This window comes from Tupaia chinensis, unplaced genomic scaffold (assembly GCF_000334495.1).
Source record: "Tupaia chinensis unplaced genomic scaffold, TupChi_1.0 Scaffold000066_1, whole genome shotgun sequence".
Lineage (NCBI taxonomy): Eukaryota > Metazoa > Chordata > Mammalia > Scandentia > Tupaiidae > Tupaia > Tupaia belangeri.
Genome location: NW_006159525.1, coordinates 10,474,067 through 10,488,336, shown reverse-complemented (window position 1 = coordinate 10,488,336; position 14,270 = coordinate 10,474,067). Strand labels below are relative to the sequence as shown.

Below are 14,270 nucleotides of genomic sequence, written 5' to 3'. Positions count from 1 at the left end.
GGACCCGGTGGCTTAAAACCCACACCAGGCGCATGTGCGTGCATTCCCAAGATCCCTAGAGGAGAATGGAGGAGAAGGGATTGCGGCATGGCCACCCCCTCTGGGGGGTGATTTCTCGCTTTCTGTCTCCCTGTCTCTCTCTGTCTGTCTGGCGAGCGCATGCACCCTATAGTGAAAAACCTCTCAAAAAAAATTATTATTTTGGAAGGAAAACACAAATCGATTTGAATTATTCAGATTACAGTAACTATTCTAAACAAATAGGAAACGCAGTAAGAAAATGGTGAAAATAAGAGCTATTTGCATTATAATCCAAAAGTAGATAGGTGATGCAACTAACCCTCATACACATCGTGACGGAGGGCACAGGGAGGGGTTGCAGTGACGTACAATGGAGATGAGAGCTATCGGCATGGTGCAATTTCCACATGGCCGGACCTGGCACTTGGAAAATCATGCCAGGTGCATGTGTGTGAGTTCCCCAAATCCTGAGAGGAGAATGGAGGAGAAGGGATCATGGCGTGTCATAACTGGGGGGTGATTTCTCACTTTCCCTCTCTCTGTCTCTCTAGGTGAGCACACATGCTCTATGCCAAAAACCTTTAAAAAAAAAAAGAGGTGGGGCACCTGGGAAGTGATGACATCAGAGTCAATCATCAGGAGTGGGATTAGTGCCCTTATAAAAAGGGCTCCATTTTTTCTGTCATGTGAGGGCACAACATGAAGGCTCTATGCGGCCGAGAGTAAGTCCTCACTGGACATAAGATCTGCGAGGGCCTTAATGCTGGACTCCTCAACCCACAGGCTCCTGCGCAACACATGTCTGCCCTTTATACATTCCTCAGCCAGGTATTTGTGATAGCAGCCCAAAGGGACCAAGACGTACACCCAGAGCAACAGCAACTTGTGGAGAACGAGCTGCAATGATCAACCAGCCGAGACTCTCCCTTCAGTTGTGATGAAAGCAGACAGCAGGAAATGCCTCCAGGACAGGGGATGTGGAACTCATCAGTAGAAAGTGTCTTGTCCTTCAAACCAGTATTTTTACTGCCCTTCCTTTGGCTCCATAGACCATCTCTATACTCTGGGACAAAGCCAGGTGGTAACATTTGTGATGGACACGGGAAGGGGAGGGCTCCTTTTTAAGAAGCAGGAGGAGAACAGTGGCATGATTAAAGTGCGGGACTCCTTCGTGGCTGATTGCAGTCTGAGTCTCGGACTGGCGTCTTGAAACACGCTGGGCATGTGTGCACATGTGCCTCAAATCCTGAGAAGAGAATGGAGGAAAAGGGATTGTGATGCCGTCACTCCCCCTTGGGGTGATTTCTCACAGTCTATTTATCTCTCTCTCTCTAGTGAGTGCACACACCCTATAGCAAAAAAACTCAAAAAAGAAGGAAAAAAAAAAAGAAACAGGAGGAGGAGGACCATTGTGAAGGAGACGAGAGAACAAGTTTTCAGACGGAGCAATTCTATGGAAGAGGATGACAAATGAGTAACTGGATATTGATTCCTTTCATGGATTTCCCAGGCTCCTGCATAAGGCTTGACACTCTTTTTGTCTCTTGCTATGGTCTGAATGTTTGTCCCTTCCAAAATTCATATCGAAGTTTAATTGCCGTTATAACAGTATTAAGAGGCGGGACATTTACGAGGCAATCAGATCATGAGGGTGGAGGCTTCCTGGGTAGTTTGGGAGCCATGATAAAAGATTAGGTGGGCACCCTCTGATTCTGGTTCTTTCTCACCCTCTCACCCTCCATCATGCAATCATGCAGCAAGAAGTCCCTCAGCAGGAGCTGGCACCTTGATATTGGATTCCCGGCCTCTGCAACTACAAGCCAATACATTTCTGATCTCGTGCAATTACCCCAGTCGCAAGTATCCTACAGTAGCATAAAACAGACTACGCATCTCCCAAAGGCCCATGAGCCTGTGTGAAGACTATCTTGAATGGGCTGCCATAAGTTTAAGACTGCCTTTGCTCCCTGTTTACCAGGAGCAGGCCTGACCCAGCCATGTGCTTAGTCCATGCATCTGTCTAGCCCTTGAGCAACCACAAGGAGTTGCAGAGGCTTTGTGGCTGTTCTCCTTCCTGGGATGCAGGTACAAGGTCACAACCGAACAGGCTTCCCAACTCACGGTCAGCCCCACACCATGAACGGTGATGATGCACGGTGCTCTGTGGTCACATGAGTTATCCATAAGTGTTCTGAAGGCTTTCTTTGTTGCAAGGACCTGTGTTAAGAACCAAGCTTTGACTGTACCAAAAATAGTCCATTGCTCCAAACAGCATCCCTCTAACCTACCTTCCTGCAAATAAACAGCCATCATCATTGGGAAAAGGCAAGGCAGTGTGTTTCCTGTTTTAATATATCACTAATACAAACAAACAAACAAAACAAAACAAAACAAAAACAAAACCCTAACAACTCAAAATATATGCCACTAAAACATATGCAAAGTTGCCTACATAGAAAATGCTGTCATTTCCATGCCTTTCAAAGGACTTGCTTTATTTTGCCAAATATTATTCTCAGAAGGGATTGTTCTCTCTAAGAGGCTGCATCAGCACCCCACTTTCAGCCCAGCTATGTGGGGGTCTGGTTAGGTTTTTCTACTACCTGATCTTGTCTCCCCAGCACTCAGCATCAGGAAAAACCACCGCCTCATAGGCAGCCAATCCAGAGCTTGGCTTAATGATGGAAAACCCTACTGGGGAGGGTACACAGAGAATCTGGGAGAGGTGGAATTAGGAAATTGAAAGAAAGGGGAATGAGGGAGGAAGGAGGTATCAAGAGCTGCCCTGTGGTAGAGTCAGGCATGAGAGGGCTGGGACAGGCCAAGGCAAAGTGCAAGCCTGAAGTTAGAGGAAACAAATATAGTGAGTAAACATGACAAGCTGTTTGCCAGAGAGGAGAATAGAGAAAGAGAAAGGCAGATGGTGTCACAAGAGGACAGAAGTTTAGCTTGTTCCGGGAGCTGCCTCATTCCTGCCATAGTCTTCCAGACAATTCCCTTTGCTTCAGCAAAGTGCTCTGTGCAGCTGGACCGATGACACCACCCCACCCCTCACAGCTGGTTCCAGGGCTGCACCAGCCCAAGAGGGAAGCTGAGCATAAGCACCGCTGACCTTCGACAGCTCTCTGTTCACCACCCCAGGTAAAGTCTAAGGCTCCTTCCCAGCAGCATGTGTGTCTTCCTCAGTAATTTTTAGCAAGTCTGTTCAGCAAACATCACTTATTATCTTCTTCCACCTCCTGGGAACATTTTCTTTTCTTCACTCCTCTGTGGAAATTCCTGGACTCCGATTCTCCTGGGGCTCCCTAGAGTTTCTGCCCAATGTTTTCCAAATGCTAGGTTTGGGAACAAAGGCTGAGACCTTCCAAATCATTCTCTGTACCATGGGGAATTTTTTTTCTCTGTAACTCAATCTTGGAAAAAAACAAACAAACAAAAAAAACAAGAACACCTGCTGGGATTCTCATCTGGCTAGGAGTGGAGCTGATGGCCAAGAATGGGGAACCAAGTCAACAGTAGCTCAAGTACCGGACTTCTAGGGTCACAAGAAGGTAACAGACAGAAAGTCTTTCCTCTGAGAAATCTGAGTTCTGTTTATTGATAATTTTTGTTTGTTTTTTTACTAAAAGAAATTTTCTAGTAACTGAATGTCTACATGTACTTTCCTTCTGACCTTCTGATACTGAGCTATCTGAAGACTCTCTCCCTAAGGAGAAATATTTTTGATTATCTAAATATCTATTTGTATATTCCTTTCTGTTTCCAGAATAGAATTATTAAAAGTTCAGCTTTATAGACAAATAAACAAAGGGTCTCAGAATTTAGAAAAGTGTTCCCAGAAAAAGAATAGCATGCCTCATTCGCCTTAGTCCACCTGGATAGCTGCTTTCAAAGTGAACGTTTTCCCTCGTAAGAGTTAACCTGACCATTCCTAATACACAAACTGGTTACTTGGTTTTTGCTCTTTCTAAAATCCCGTTTCTTTATGGTTGACCCAACCTGTAGACTTTCAAGGAATTTAGGTTTTTGCTATAGGGCACATGTGCTCACCAGACAGACAGAGAGAGACAGAGAGACAGAAAGCGAGAAATCACCCCCCAGGGAGGATGGCCACACCGCAATCCCTTCTCCTCCATTCTCCTCTCGGGATCTTGGTCACGCACGCACACACGCCTGGCGTGAGTTTTAAGCCACCGGGTCCAGGACTCAAACCACGGTCGACTACGTGGGAGTCCAGCGACATAGCCATTACGCTAACTGCTGGTCCCGAGGAATTTAGGTTGTTTAGAGCAAAAGGACAAAAACAGTCAATTGATCTCATTAAGTTTTGGGGTTTTTTGTTTGTTTTTTCTTTTCTTTTTGAGTTTTTTGCCATAGGGAATATGCACTGGCTGGAGAGAGATAGAAACAGTGAGAGAGGAAGTGATAAATCCCGCTCCTAAGGATTTCTGCAATCTCTTCTCTTCCATTCTCCTCCCAGAATTTTGGGCAGGCACGCACATGCACGCTGCGTGCTTTTCGAACTGCCAGGTCTGGGACTCAAATCACGGTCAATCATGTGGGAGTCCAGCAACTTAATCACCATGCTCCCCCCGCCTTTTTTATAGAATTATTTATTTAATTTTGTTTATTTATTCATTTATTTTAATTTGACCACAGAAAGACAGGCACACTGAGAAAAAGGAAATAAAAAAGCAAGCCACCAGGTCCAGGACTCAAACCATTGTCAGCCATGTGGGAGTGTCCAGCACCTTAACCACCATGTTAACCACCATGCTACCTGCTGACCCCATTGTAGATCTTTAAAGTGGGTCATGAGCCTGTGTGGCTCGCGGACAACTGGAATGTGGCTGGAGCTTCTGTTCTCTGAGAAACAGCAAAACTCTACAACTACTCAAGTGCACTCTCAAGAATTGCTCTGAGTTCCAACTTGACCAAAATCCACCAGGCCCACCCCACCTGCCTTTCCTGAGACCCAGGTGAACTGTCTGGAGTGCTGCCTGCAGGGGCCTCATGTGACCCGGGAGTGAGTTTGTAACTCCAGGGCCAGATGGCCCACCTCTCAGCTAGCCTACCGTTCTGGCAATAAAGGCTTGTATTACCACTTTCATCTTGAGGCTCCTTCCAAATATCAACAGAACATTTATTTCATTTATTTTATATTTTTAAAGAATTATTTAATTTTATTTATTATTATTATGTTTTTTTTTTAATTTGCTAGAGGGTGCATGCGCTCACTAGAGAGAAAGAGAATGTGAAAGCAAGCTGCCTGGTGGCCTCAACAGAACATTTAACAGCAACCATAATGATGTCACTGCTTGAGACAACACGAAGGCGATACATGCTCCAAAAGAGATAGCCAATTTTCGAAATCAAAGCCTCTGCCATCAAGTTAAGAATGACATTCTGAGGGCCAGGCCATGGAGCGGCAGTAACACAACCAGAGCCACATGGGTTCTCATCCCAGGACCACCCTGAGCATACCAGGCACACTTATGCATGCTCATGATCTGGGCTGTCTCTCTCTCTTTCTCTCTCTCAGAAGAAATAAATCATCTCTCTTCAATCCCCTCCTCTTCCTTCTTTTTCCTTCTCTTCTTCACCACCACCGTGATTATCATTAACCTCCTCCACAGCCAGCACTTACTGACATGCCAAGCACTGTGTTAAAGGCTTCACAGAGATACTCGGTCTCCACTACAGCACCCTCAGGTAGCTAACTATCCTCCTCTCACATATGAGTTGCACAGTTAGCACATGACATTTCTGGGATTCAAACTCCAAATCCTTCCTTATTAACCACTATGCTATCGAACTTCACAGTTTATAAAGGTCACGGGCAAATTTCGAGGAATTTCACTCATCTCTGGGAAGAACAACTTTCACCTCCAATACAGTGCTATCACAGAGTCAGATAGAAACGTAAATGATGTGGGATTAGCAGGTGGTACGGTGGTTAAGGCTCTGGACTCCCACGTGGTTGACAATGGTTCAAGTCCTGGACTTGATGGCTTGAAAATCATGCTAGGCACCGGTGCATGCATGCCCAAAATCGCAGGAGAGTGGAGGAGAAGGGACTGTGGCATGGCCATTCCCACTGGGGAGTGATTTCTCACTTTCCTTCTCACTGTCTCTTTCCAACCAGTGCATATTTTAAACAAAACTTAAAAAAAAAAGGCAAATTTTTGCATGGATACAAAGACATTCACAATCCTGTGAATCTCAGAAAATTAGGATCTCAAGTGGAGGCCTTTATATTCGAGACTTCATAGCTAGACATTCCTATAGGCCAGTTGGAGATCGTAAAGGCACCATCTCTAAACTTGATATAGGCAAGCCTAGTGGTTAAGCATTTAAGGCAGCTATAAAGGCAAAAGCAGAAAGAAATTTCACAAACTCCCAGATAAATATTAGGATCAGGCAGAAATACTATGCAGTATCAGGTCCAAGGAGGAGGAAAGCTTTGTCTTGGTGAGGAAGGGAGACTGTTCATTAGAACCTGAATCTTCCCTAAGAACAGCTCACCTTCCCCCCTTTCCTCACAGTCTCTTTCTTGCCCAGCGGCTAAATCTCTCTTGCTTCTGGCAGGGGTGGATTCCTAGAGACCCATAATCTCTTTAGCAGGTCTCTCTTTAAAAGACAAGACCTGGACAAGAACAGGGCAGTTTTGTCACTCTGGAATCTAATAAAAGATTCAAGGGCTTCCCTTAAACCTGAGCTTCAGGGGCCAGCAGGTCGTATGGTGGTTAAGGCGCTGGACTCCCATGTGACTGACCATGGATTGAGTCCCTGACAGCTTGTTTACTCTCTTTCTCTCTGGTGAGTGCTCATGCCCTATAGCAAAGTTTTAACTAATGATGATAATAATAAGTAAATAAACTAAATTAAAAATATTAAAGATTTTTGCTATAGGGTGCATGTACTCACTGTATAGACAGAGAGAGAGGAACAGAGAGACAGAAAGTGAGATATCACCCCTAGGGGAGATGGCCATGCCACAATCCATTCTCCAGTCTCCTCTTAGGATTTTAGGCATGCATGCACATGCACATGCGTTGAGTTTTAAGCCACAGCTCTGGGACTCAAACTGCGGTCAGCCATGTGGGAGTCCAGTGACGTGACAATTACTTCATCTGCTGGTCCTCCAATAAATAATTCTTTTTAAAAATTAAAAGATAAATGAAACAAACCAAACAACACACCTGAGCTTCAGAGCTATGCCATCCCATAGTCTACTATGAATCATAAAAACACAAGTGTGGACTTTAGACACTGGAAGGAACTGAGCCAAACCAGAGGATGTTCTCTACATTGGATGGGGCTGTCATGGGAACAGCCTGGACAGCTGGAAGTCTTATAAAAACCTAAGAGTTTTCTAATTAAAGTAAGATTGCTTCTCCATCCTGAAAATTTTTTTTAAGGAATCATTTATTTAAGTATTTATTTATGTATTCATTCATTTATTTTAATTTGACGAGAGAGAGTGAAAGTGAGAAAGCAAGCCATCAGGTCCAGGACTCAAACCATGGCTGGCTATGTGGGAATGTCCAGTGCCTTAACCACCATGCCACTTGCTGGTCCCCTCCATCCTGAAATTTAAAAGTAAATTTTTTGGTTTTTAAAATTTCAGACATTACAGCTAAAAAAAAATAGCCTATATTAAGTTTTTACTACAAAAAAAGCAAGCGTGTGAGAAGTATATGGGGAAATATATAGAAGCTATTGGGTCATCATTAAAAACATGACCTTTTTTTGGGTTTGATTTTCTATGCAAAAATGTATCAGGGCTTTTCTGATGACTCAATAGTCTATATAGAAAAACTACAAGCAAAATATTTGTAAATATATGAAAGTACTTTTCTGCATTAACCAAAAGAGGTATTTCTGGTATCACTTCCATGTACCTTTACTACAACATAGTTATGGTCATCTGTGATTATTATTACTTGATAAAATATTTATCAACTTCTCTTTCTGTTCCAATTTTCATTGCCACCATGGACTCAAAAATGAATTTGATTTCCTTGAAGTAATTCACTAGTAATTCTAAGTAGACGGGGGAAAGTTAAAAATGTATATTATAATCCTTAGCATAACCACGAAAAATATATATTTATAACTAGAAAGACAATAGAAAAATGAAATAGAATAATGCAAATAATTTGATCAACACAAAAGTCTGGAAAGAGGGAAAAGAAAAGAACAGATGAGACAGATGAAAAAAAAATAGCAGTTCTAAATATATATACAGAACCAGCAGGTGGCGTGGTGGTTAAAGTGCTGGACACCCCCACATGGCCAACCACTGTTTGAGTCCCAGATCTGGTGGCTTGCTTTCCCACTTTCTCACTCCTCTACCTGTATCTCACTCTGATAAAATTAAAATAAATGAATAAATAAATTAAATAAAAAGTAATTATTTAAAATAATAAAAATAAATATAAACATATCAACTACTTTAAATGAAAACTTACTGAATATTTCTATTCGTCAATAGGAAAAGCAATTATTAGACTAATTGACATGCCCTCTGGCAATTAAAAAAATAAGAGGAAATCAAAAAAGGAGAAAGCATTCACACAATCCCCAGAAATGAATTGAAATAGATTATTGCAAAAATACCACAAAAGAAGAAAATATGAAGACTGACAATACCAAGCGTCTGCACAAAGAAAACATGCAGCACCTGGAACTCCCGCCTGTACTGCTGGTGAGAATGAAGGACGATAAAACCATTTTTGAAAACGTGTGTGTGTGTGTGTGTGCAAACTTTTACCACCTGACCCAGTCATTTCATTCCTAGGGATTTACTCAAGAGAAATGAAGACACATGTTCACACAAAGATTTGTACGAAAATATTCATAGCAGCTTTATTTGTAATAGCCCCAAATGAGAAACGACCAAATGTCCAGCGGGTAGGTGGATGTAAACAACACTGTGTGCACTTAATGAAACCCCACTCAATAAAAAATAAGGGATAAACTGCCGAGACCCATAACATGGATGAATATAAATATTGGTAGGCTGAGTCGAAGAAGCCAGACACAACAGGGTATACACAGTATGACTCTGTTGACACGAAATTCTAGGAAATGCCGACTAATGCCAACTACAATGCTGTCTGTGGGCAGAAAGTAGATCAGTGGTGGCCTGGGAACTGGGGGTAGAGAGGGAAATGGACTGCAAAGGGGCAAGAGGAAACTTTGGGGGTGATAGGAAAGCTCCATGGTTTGGTGTGGTGGTTTCATGGAGTTTACGCATAGCCATTCCTTCTGGTGGGGGTAATTTCTCACTTTCCCTCTCTCCAGCTCTGTCTCTGTTGCTGGCAAGTGCCTGTGCCCTATGACAAAAAACTTAAAAAAAAAGAGGCATGTTCCATCAAAGACTACAGTAAAATCCTACATGCTTGGACAAAACCTTAGTGTGATGCTGAGTAGTCTGGCAAAGCGTTCAACTTTATCGACTCGTCCATTCTGCACACGATAGTGACGTCATCCACTCACTCATCCAACATCAGACAAGAACACAGAAGAGGATCCTGCCCTCAGGGGGCTCACCTTGAAAAGCAGGGAAGTAGATCTGATATATTTCAACATTGTGCAGCAAGGAGACATGGTCTTGGGATTACCAAACAGGGGGAAATGATTACATAATACACAGCTGGCCAAAGGCAGTGTCTATTTCATTTTGCCCAAAACACCTATCTGATATCAAAGTTAAAAACAGGGGCACCTGAACACCAAGGTTAGGAATTGTGCAGAGAAAATTGGATCCCCTATGCCAACAGGGATTTGAGTCCCAGCCTCAAGCAGGGTACATGCACCCAGGATCTGTTTTTTTTTTGAAGAGAGATTTTTGCCATAGGGCATGCATGCTCATTGGAGAGACAGAGAGAGAGAAAGAAAGTGAGAAATCGCTCCTCACCTCCTCCCCCCTACCCCCACCCAGTGAGGATGGCCAAGCCACAATCTCTTCTCCCCCAATCTCCTCTCGAGATTTTGGGCACTCACGCACACGTGCCCAGCATGAGTTTTAAGCCGCTGGGACCAGGACTTGAAACACAGTTAACAATGAGGGAGTCCAGCGACATAACCATTATGCCATCAGCTGGTCCCTGCCCAGGATCTTGAAGGGATGGAAATTGAAGGGAAAAAAGTTGTAGTGTGACCAGGTCCCATTGCGGGGGTAGTCTCTCTTTCTCTCTCCTGCCACTCCATGGCACACACACACAAAAAAAATTTAAAAAATTAAAAATAGAGATTGATGTGTCCTTTGTATGTATTAAAACAAAACAAAACAAAACACCTCTCTTCCTTTCTGGTTTTTCTTATTACATTGAAAGAACTAACTATGAAAAATCAGTTTTGCTGGGACCAGCAGTTAGTCTAATGGCTATGTCACTGGACTCCCATGTAGTCGACCGCAGTTCAAGTCCCGGGCCTGATAGCTTAAACTCACACTGAGTGCATGTGTGTGCATGCCCAAGATCCCGAGAGGAGAATGGAGAGAAGGGATTGTGGCGTGGCCATCTTCCCCTGGGGGGTGATTTCTCGCTTTCTGTCTCTCTGTCTCTCTCTGTCTTTTTGGCAAGCGCACGCGCCCTATAGCAAAAACCTCTCCAAGAAAAAAAAAGGGGAGGGGGATCAGTTTTTCTGACCCAAAGACTATTTTTTAAAAGTCAAGAATTCTGGTTAACAGCACCTGACGTGTATACCAAACATTGTATGAAACGTGGGATTGGGGGACCAGGTGGCTAGACCTGGCTTTTAGATAAGCCATTTCTCAAAATTCGGGTGTGCATGCATCACTTGGACATCTTGGTAAATGCAGGAACTTATTCAGAGGTCTGGGACGAAGCCTGAGATTCTACATTTCTTTTTCTTCTTTTTAAAGAATTATCTATTTAATGTTATTAATTATTATTATTTTTAAATTTTGCTATAGGGCATGTGAAAGAGAGAGATGGACACTGAGAAAGCCAGCCGCCAGGTCTGGGACTCTAACTGTGGTCAGCCATCAGAGAGCCCACCGCTGTAAGTACCACACTGCCCGCTGGCCCCAAGCTTCTCTCTTCTTCTCTCTCTCTTTCTTCTTCCTTCCTTCTTTCTTTTTATTTTCTTTCTCTTTCATTCTCTCTCTCTTTTTTTTTTTTAGAGGTTTTTGGTCATAGGGTGTGTGCACTCACAGGTGAAAGAGAGAGACAGAGACAGTGAGAGGGGAAAGTGAGAAATCAACAGACCCCCCCCAGGACAGAATGGCTCCACTGTAATCCATTCTCATCCTGGGATTTTGGGCACACATGCACACTTGCTCAGTGAGATTTTCAAGCCTCCAGCTCCAGGAATCGAGCTGTGGTCGGCCATGTGGGAGTCCAGAAACATAACCACTATACCATCTGCTGGCCCCAATATTCTGCATTTCTAATAGGCTACTTGGGATGCCAAAGCTGCTGGCCCCAGGCAGCGTAATAACCTCGAGGGAGCTAGTGGGTTGTGTTTGACTCTCCTTCCCTTTAGTTCTAAGCTCAGAAGGGCATCTCTAACTTGTGCCACCATTTCTTGGCAGGTCCTCTTGTTCTCCTTCATGTAACAGAAGATTCAGATTCCAATATGTGATTGCTATGGGAAGATGCTGGCCAAAGGGCTTTTGATGGATTATTAGATGCTACCACTTCCTGAGGTGGGTACCATGGTCATCCTGAGCTGGCAGAAGGGGAGACTCCAGCCTACAAAGGTTAGATCATGGAAATGACTCGAAATCTAGAGCCTACTCCCCAAACCAAGCTCCTAACCACTGTTGCCTCCTTACTGTATTCACGCCACTGGTTTCTTCCCTGCTCTGTTGCTGCATCAGAAGTGACTGCTGCCTCCACACAAAAGCTGAGAAAACTGTGTCTGGTCTTCCCTCAAAACAACTTGGTTTCAGGAAAAAGCAATTAAAATGTAAAATGAGAAGTCTTCTGGAATATAACAAAGAAAAGGGACATATATTATCAAAGAGATCTTTTGTTTTTGTGCTATTTTTCAAGAAGTAATGTCAATCCATGAATGTCTGTCATCTGCCTCTTGAACCTCTTGGATACTGACACTCGATCAAAGAGCACCTGCTGGTGTGTCTTACAAGGATGGCAGAAGGCACCACAAGAACCTTCCCAATCAAAGGAGAGAACTGATCTTGTACTACATGCTGGATACAAAGTTCAGCCTTTGTAAGTCTTAATGAAGAGCTCAATATATGTCATTTTTATTATTCTACTAAGAAGAGACCAAGGGTCAGCAGATGGCATAACAGTTATGCTGCTGGACTCCCATATGGCCAACCACAGCTCAAGTCCCAGACCGAGTGGCTTCAAACTCACACCAGGTGCATGTGCATGTGTGCCCATGATCCCAGGAGGAGAAGGGAGGAGAAGGGATTGTGGTGTGGCTATACCCCTGGGGGGTGATTTCTCACTTTCTATCTCTCTTTCTCTCCCTGTCTCCCTGGTGAGTGGATGTGCCCTATAACAAAAACCTCCTGGGGGAAAAGAGAGAGAGAGAGAGACTCTAATTCAAGGTAGCTAGCAAAACATACACGTAAAACAATGCTGTCAACCAGGGTGGCACATGGGACTCTCCAGGGACCTTGGAACACACTGATGCCTGAGTCCCACTTCTAGAGATTCTGCTATACTGAAACCAGCTTGGGTTGTGCAGCAGGACTTTAGATGCTCCTCTGGAAATTCCAACACACAGCTACAGCTGAGAGCCACTGACTTGAAGCAGAGGTAAGACTAATATTCACTCCACGTTTAACACAAAGTGGGGGGAGTGTATTTACTACTGGGATTTTGCCTACTTACATGGTTACAACGGTATAAGATACTATTAGACTCTGATTATTTTTCTTTAAGTTTATTTATTTCCTCCATGAGTTAGAGAGTCAGAAACAGAGAGAGAATACTTCCCAAAGAGACTCCATCCCACGATCCATTCCCAGCCTTCCTTGACCAGCCCAAATCATGGGCGCTCTGCGAGAGTGCTGTGCTCGGGAAGGTCTCTGGATACGAACCTAGAACCTTCCGGTAAGGGTCAGCTTCACCGAGTGGCACATGTTCCGCCCTCTGGCCCCTAAGTCTAATCAGAAGCAAGTGGTCCTGTCCAAACAGCAGCCAGCACAGAGTTCCGGCTGGCGCTTCCCACCACCCACCGCAGATGTCAGCAACTCTGCTCCGAAGCCCAAAGGGCTTCGCTCTTACAGGGGGATGGACTCCAGGCCATCTGAAAACTTGGGTGGGAAGAATATTACATTTTACTTTTCAGAAATCTTTCACAGAAGCTTAGCATATTCTTCAGTTACAAGTATAGGCCACAAACCACAGCAGTACGGGGCAGCTCCTAGAGTCTGCGCTCTCGATGTTTGCACATCGCATTCCAGGCTGGACAGTTATCTCGACAGACCACGTGTGGCCATCACTGCTTCGCTATCCAGGCGATTACCCTGCGGTTAGACCCAGCTATTCCATATGTAATGCGCAACGACGCAGAGGTGTTAGTACACCACGACCTTGGTACTTCCATAATGCTACTCCAGTAAAACCGAGGCTGAGCTAGCTGCGTTGTATTTACACACTTGGCAGGATTCTCAGAAGAGCCTAACTAACTGCTTCTCAGAACCAGTGTGGTCCATGGCACAGAAAAGGACAAGAAGCCTGCTCCAGGAAAGTGCCCTCGCAAGTCAGGCCCTGCACCCCTGTCCCCCAGGCCACCTCCACTAAGAGCTCTCTCAGGAGGGAGACGCGCTGGACCAGAGTCCGGCCTGTTGTCCCCTGCACTTCCGCAGATAAGATTTAGCCCGAAAATCCAGTTCAGCTCAGCGGACAATAGGATGGCCCTTCTCTTTCCCCTCGGCTGCCTCTTGCCGTTGGCATTTCGGAGCGTCCCGACTGCCAGGCGGGTAACTCGAGCCTCCAAATTAATCAAAACACACAGCGCCCAGTTCATGCCCAGGCAGACAAGCCCGGCAGCCAGACAGCTCTCCTCCGGTGACCCCCGGGCCACAGCTCCCCAGCGGCCCGCCACCTCTGCCGCCTCCAGCCTCTAACCGGCAGGTGCCCTGCGCCCCGGGAAATTGTGGCCCAGTCCAGCCCTTGAGTCCCTACCTTGGGCGGAATGGGGCAGAGGGTTGCCCGCAATGCCCGCCCGCCCGCCCGTCGGGCCTGTCGGGCGGGCACCTCTCGGCTCTGCGGAGTCCAAATCCACCCGCGTCC

The 14,270-nt window shown here is 44.9% G+C and overlaps 1 protein-coding gene across 1 annotated transcript in view; it reads right to left on the bottom strand.

Moving 5' to 3' along the window:
* The window catches only part of COL4A4 (collagen type IV alpha 4 chain), a 159,164-nt gene that overhangs the window by 144,510 nt on the left and 384 nt on the right, over positions 1–14,270 (bottom strand). The window lies entirely within an intron of this gene.